Here is a 6,306-nt window from a genome sequence, read left to right on the forward strand (position 1 = left end):
AGCCCTTAAGTTGCCCCATCTTATTGGATCCTACCAGGGTCACACAAGTGGTGGGCATCATCTTCCTCATTTTTCAGGAAAACTGAGGCTCTCACCCAAGGTCCCTGCCCAACAACACCAGGCCCTGAGTCCTCAGCAGGGTCCTCACTCGATGCCCTTTGTGTAGGGTTTCTCACCTGAGTCCTCAGCAGAGTCCTCGCTCGGATGCCCTTTGTGTAGGGTTTCTCATCTGAGTCCTGAGCAGGGTCCTCACTCGGATGCCCTTTTTGTAGGGTTTCTCATCTGAGTCCTGAGCAGGGTCCTCACTCGGATGCCCTTTTTGTAGGGTTTCTCACCTGAGTCCCCAGCAGGGTCCTCACTCAGATGCCCTTTGTGTAGGGTTTCTCACCATAGGGAAAGTCACTCATCACCCACAGGCACTTGACTATTATCTGCCCTCGAAGGATGTGCGATTCCAAAACACGCTTGCTCTGAGAAAAACCAGGGCCGTATCATTTTCCCCGCCAAACCGGAAAGGAGCCAAGAGATCAAAGGATGACTCAGATGAGCCCAGCTTGGCAAATAATGAGTTGATTAGGATTCACATGCAGGGCACTCCAGGGCAGCAGCAGAACAGCCCCAAAGATCTGTGCCACCTCCTGTCTCTAAACTGCTTTTAAGTGAATTTTCTGGCTCTTTGTCCACTGATTTTGAGCAATCAGCCTCTTCTGCTTGGTAGGTTCTCAGATACTGTCTGGGATGTTTGGGTTCTCGGGGACACCTGCTTCTTGGCTGGGCACAAGAGACTTGGCTTCCCACCTGGCCTTCAGGGTTCAGGCAGGGGACATGCACCCTTAAGTAACCTGATGGGACCTGTCACACTACAATTCTATACACTTGAAGGGGGCCAGCCTCTCCACACCTGTGGTTACTTCTCATCAGGTGGGATGAGAGACTGAGAAAAGAAATAAGACACAGAGACAAAGTATAGAGAAAGAAAAGTGGGCCCAGGGGACCGGCGCTCAGCATACAGAGGACCTGCACTGGCACTGGTCTCTGAGTTCTCTCAGTTTTTATTGATTACTGTTTTCACTATCTCATCAAGAGGAATGTGGCAGGAGAACAGGGTGATAGTGGGGAGAAGGTCAGCAAGAAAACATGTGAGCAAAGGAATCTCTGTCACAAATAAGTTCAAGGGAAGGTTCTATGCCTGGATGTGCACGTAGGCCAGATTTATGCTTTTCTCCACCCAAACATCTCGGTGGAGTAAAGAGTAACAAAGCAGCATTGCTGCTAACATGTCTCACCTCCCACCACAAGGCGGTTTTTCTCCTATCTCAGAATGGAACAAATGTACAATCTGGTTTTATACTGAGACATTGTATTCCCAGGGGCAGGCAGGAGACAGAGGCCTTCCTCTTATCTCAGCTGCAAGAGGCCTTCCTCTTTTACTAATCCTCCTCAGCACAGACCCTTCAGGGGTGTCAGGCTTGGGGATGGTCAGGTCTTTCCCATCCCATGAGGTCATATTTCAGACTATCACATGGGGAGAAACCTTGGACAATACCTGGCTTTCCAGGGCAGAGGTCCCTGCAGCTTTCCGCAGTGCATTGTGCCCCTGGTTATTCGAGAATGGAGAATGATGATGACTTTTATCAAGCACACTGCCTGTAAATAGTTTGTTAACAAGGCACATCCTGCACAGCCCTAGATCCCTTAAACTTCGATTCCATACAACACATGTTTCTGTGAGCTCAAGGTTGGGGCTAAAGTTACAAATTAACAGCATCTCAGGGCAAAGCAATTGTTCAGGGTACAGATCAAAATGAAATTTCTTATGTCTTTCTTTTCTACATAGAGAGAGTAACCATCTGATCTCTCTTTCTTTTCCCTACATATCCCCCCTTTCTTTTTGAGAAAACCGCCATCGTCATCATGGCCCGTTCTCGCTGGTCACTGTCTCTTTGGAGCTGCTGGATACACCTGTAGACTAACAACAGACAAAACAGATATACAAGGATTAATATGAAATTTACAATAGTGGAACTTCTGATGGTTTTTTTTTTTTGAGACGGAGTCTTGCTCTGTCATCCAGGCTGGAGTGCAGTGGTGTGATCTCGGCTCACTGCAAGGACTGCCTCCCGGGTTCATGCCATTCTCCTGCCTCAGCCTCCCGAGTAGCTGGGACTACAGGCACCTGCCACCACACCCAGCTAATTTTTTTGTATTTTTAGTAGAGACGGGGTTTCACTGTGTTAGCCAGGATGGTCTCGATCTCCTGACCTTGTGATCTGCCTGCCTTGGCCTCCCAAAGTGCTGGGATTACAGGTGTGAGCCACCGTGCCCAGCCATCTTCTGATGGTTTTAACCCAAGTGACGGGGTTAAGATTTGTGAGTCCATCAGCAGCTTTCATGATTGCCTCAGTTTCTGGCACCAAGTTCAAATGGGCTTTTGATGCCTCAAAAATTTGTTCTTTTAATTTTAAAATATCTAAAGTAAGATTATCTTCTCTTCCTTGTAGTTGGCGTCATGTCCCAGTGATGCTCAGACTCATTATAGGCTCGGGGTTTAATACAAAAATCTGATGTATTCCAGTCACACTGTAACTAAAAAGATATTCCATGCTTATAAGCCTATCTCCCATCCAAATGACAGTTTGTCTAAGATCGTTCATTTGGTTTGCCAATTTTTGATCTATTTGGGTTTGAGAATTCCACAATTTTGAGGAATTCTTTTGCCAATTATTTACATATTCTGCAGTTTGAACAGAGAAGTGTAAAGCAATTCCAGCAGCCGTAGCAGTAGTTGTGACTGCAATAAGACCCAAAATCACTGCAATCAAAGTAAAAATGAATCTTTTGGATCTAGTTAGAACTCCTTTTAATACTTCCATTAAAATATGGATGGATGGGGAAGCCTCCCACAGTCGGTCTACAGACAAAGGAATCCACATGCCCTCTCTTGCCCTCACCAGCCGAATACAGTGCTGCCAATCAAAAGTCAAATCAATGCAAGTAAACAATCTACAGTTTTCACAGGTTATAGTTTGGGAATCTGGTTTAATAACTATGTTTCCTACAACTAGCATATAAGAGGGTTTTACACAACTTTGCAAAGGAATTGTCGGATTGGAATTTAGGTTAATAGTATAATATGGCTTACGATCTCTTTTTCCTATAGCTTGATTTTCAGACCAAATTCTAATGTGGTGCAAGGCCACAGTAAGCTTTCATAATGCTGGATGTTCAGGACCAGTAACAGGACTAACTAACTTTGGTCGAGGTGATGAAATTCGCTTTTCACCCCATTTCCATGGATACAGTGATTGTAACTTTCTATAAACCTGATCCAGCCTTTCAGTTAAATCACTCTCATAGGCCAGATTAATGGGCCAGATGGATGGGGGCTGTGAACATGAGAGAGTCTGGCCCGTACAATCATAATAAAATTGGCCTCGAGGGGCCCAGTCTATAATAGTTCCAAATTCATTGTTTTGTAATACCACCGCAGTATCAGCCACACATTCTTCCCAAACTGAAACTTTTGGGCCTTTTGATTCTTTGGGAATTTTCTTGGGGCAAGGCTTCCCCTTAGGCCTAAATTTTAATGATCTCTGATAAGAAGAGTCCTGTGAATTATTTTATCTGTGGCCCGAGTGACATTCCACTTACTAAGTGATAAGTAAATCTACTGGTGGCACTGACAGTAGGTACTTCTACCAACCAATTTGGGGTTGTAGGCGTTAAACATCCTGGTACCTTCCCTAGGCAAATAGGAGGATAATGATACCCAGTGGAAATATTTATCATCAATTGTTTTTTAGGTTGGGCAGGGCAACGATCATCTGTGAGGCCTGGTACCCATGCACTATTATTAACATATACTTCAATAGGATTATCCATCCATGTGACTGCCTGAATTAAGGGCGGGAAAGGCACATAGGCCCGGTAAGTATGATTAGCTGCAGCTGCTACTGCAGTCACAGGGAGACTTACCACCGTTGATACAATCATCAAAGCTGCAGGCAGCATGTTCTCTGGAGTTTGTGTTACCCTTGTGTTCTTCAGGCTTTTTTCAGCTAACTGTGTCAGCTTCTTTAATTGGGCCCAGGTCAGCAGCTCCGCTTTCTTGGTGGATGGCAACTTCATCTATTCTTCTGATATCACCATTTTGTTCACCCGGCGAGTCGATGATGCTCGATTGCGGGTTTTCCATCTCCGTGGTGGCGCTTCTCTTTGCATCTCCGATGGGTTCATTGTAGAACTTTAAATGTCTAGTGGGTATCCAAACAGGAAGCTGATTTTCTCCTGGTGAAACACAAGCAAAACCTCTCCCCCATGTTATCATTTTCCCTATTTCCCTTGTCTTATTTTTGTTGTCTTTCCACCAAATCAGTTTTCCTCATGTGGGCTGTTCTTTTTACCAGTAAAATGTTGCTCTGCAGAAGTAGTGGTCTGATTTCTATAAATGTTTAAAAAATTTAAAGTATAGAGTGCTAAATTAAGTTGCATCTGGGGAGTGTTATACTCCTTAATGTCTTTTTCCTTTTTCTGTTTCACCAATTGAGCTTTGAGTGTTCTATTAGTTCTTTCAATTATGGCCTGTCCTTGGGAATTATAGGGGATTCCTGTTGTATGTGTAATTTTTCACTGATTTCACAATTTTTAAAATGTTTTACTACAGTATCCTGGCCCATTATGTGTTTTAATTTTTTTTGGAACTCCCATGACAGCAAAACAAGATAACAAATGTCTTTTAACATGGGAAGTACTTTCTCCTGTCTGGCAGGTTGCCCATACAACATGTGAATAAGTATCAACTGTCACATGGACAAATGACAATTTTACAAATGAAGGTACATGTGTGACATCCATTTGCCATAACACATTAGGACATAGACCTCTGGGATTAACTCCTGCCTCCTGAGTGGGCAGGTGTAGGACTTGACACTGGGTGCAATGTTGTACAATATTTTTTGCCTGTTTCCATGTGATATCAAATTTAATTTTTAGTCCTGTTGCATTTACATGAATCAAAGCATGAAGTTCTTGTGCTTCTATGAATGCAGATGATACTAGCAAGTCAGCTTGTTCATTTGCTTTAGTTAAAGGCCTTGGTAAATTAGTATGTGCTCAAATATGAGTAATATAAAATGGGAGATTTCTTTTCCTTACAATTTGTTGTAACAAATTAAAGGACTGGTTTAACTGATCATCCATAGTATATTTGATTAGGGCTGTCTCAACATCCTTTGTAGCCTGTACTACATATGCAGAATCTGATACAATGTTAACAGGCTGATTAAAATCTTGTAACACTGAAATGACAGCAAACAACTCTGCTCTTTGAGATGAGTGACACTGAGTTTCAATGACTCGTTCTTTTGGCCTGGTGTAAGCCACTTTTCCATTGCTGGAACCATCAGTAAACACTGTCAGAGCATTTTCTAAAGGTTTATGTCTGGTAATTTTAGATAAAATTCAAGTAGTCAATTTTAAAAACTGGAAGATTTTTGTTTTTGCGTAATGATTATCAGTAATTCCCACAAAATCAGCAAGACCAATCTGCCATGCAGCAGAGTTGATAAAGGCTTGTCTAACCTGTTCCTTCTTTAAAGGAACAATGATTTTATCTGGGTCACTTCCACACAATTTTATTATTTGTAATCTTGCCTGACCAATTAATGTAGCTATTTGATCCAAGTACAATGTAAAAGTCTTAATCGTACTGTGATGAAGGAAAGATCACTCCACAAGATCTGTATTTTGAACAATAACGCCTGTTGTAGAATGTGCAGTAGCAAAAATCAAAAGTTGGAGTGGGGCAAAGTGATCTATTCCATTTACTTGAGCTGACCTAAATTTTTCTTCAATTAATTCAATTTCTTTAGTTGCCTCTGGAGTTAATGTTCTTTTACTATTCAATTCTGGATCCCCACTCAAGATAGAGAACAAATTTGACATGGCATAAGTTGGCCAAATCCAGTTAATATCTCCTAGCAATTTATGAAAGTCGTTTAATGTTTTTAATGTGTCTTTTCTTATTTCTATTTTTTGTGGTTTAATTTTTCTTTCCTCTACCTGCATTCCCAAGTAACGGACAGGAGTAGAGGTTTGAATCTTATCAGATGCTATTGTCAGTCCTGCGTTTGCAACCTCTGTCTGCAGAAATGTGTAACAGTCAATTAATCTGTCTCTCGTTTCTGCAGCACACAAAAGATCATCAACATAATGAAAGACATAACAGTCTGAAAACTTGTCTCTAACTGGTTTAAGAGCTTCAGCTACAAAAATCTGACAGATAGTTGGACTATTAAGCATTCCCTG

At 42.2% G+C, this 6,306-nt stretch overlaps 1 pseudogene; it reads right to left on the bottom strand.

The window, feature by feature from the left end:
* Positions 1-1,750: 1,750 nt before the first annotated feature.
* On the bottom strand, positions 1,751-4,335 carry LOC129394999 (endogenous retrovirus group K member 104 Rec protein-like; annotated as a pseudogene).
* Between the last annotated feature and the right edge of the window lie 1,971 nt (positions 4,336-6,306).

The sequence above is a fragment of the Pan paniscus genome, chromosome 1, assembly GCF_029289425.2.
Source record: "Pan paniscus chromosome 1, NHGRI_mPanPan1-v2.0_pri, whole genome shotgun sequence".
Taxonomy (NCBI): domain Eukaryota; kingdom Metazoa; phylum Chordata; class Mammalia; order Primates; family Hominidae; genus Pan; species Pan paniscus.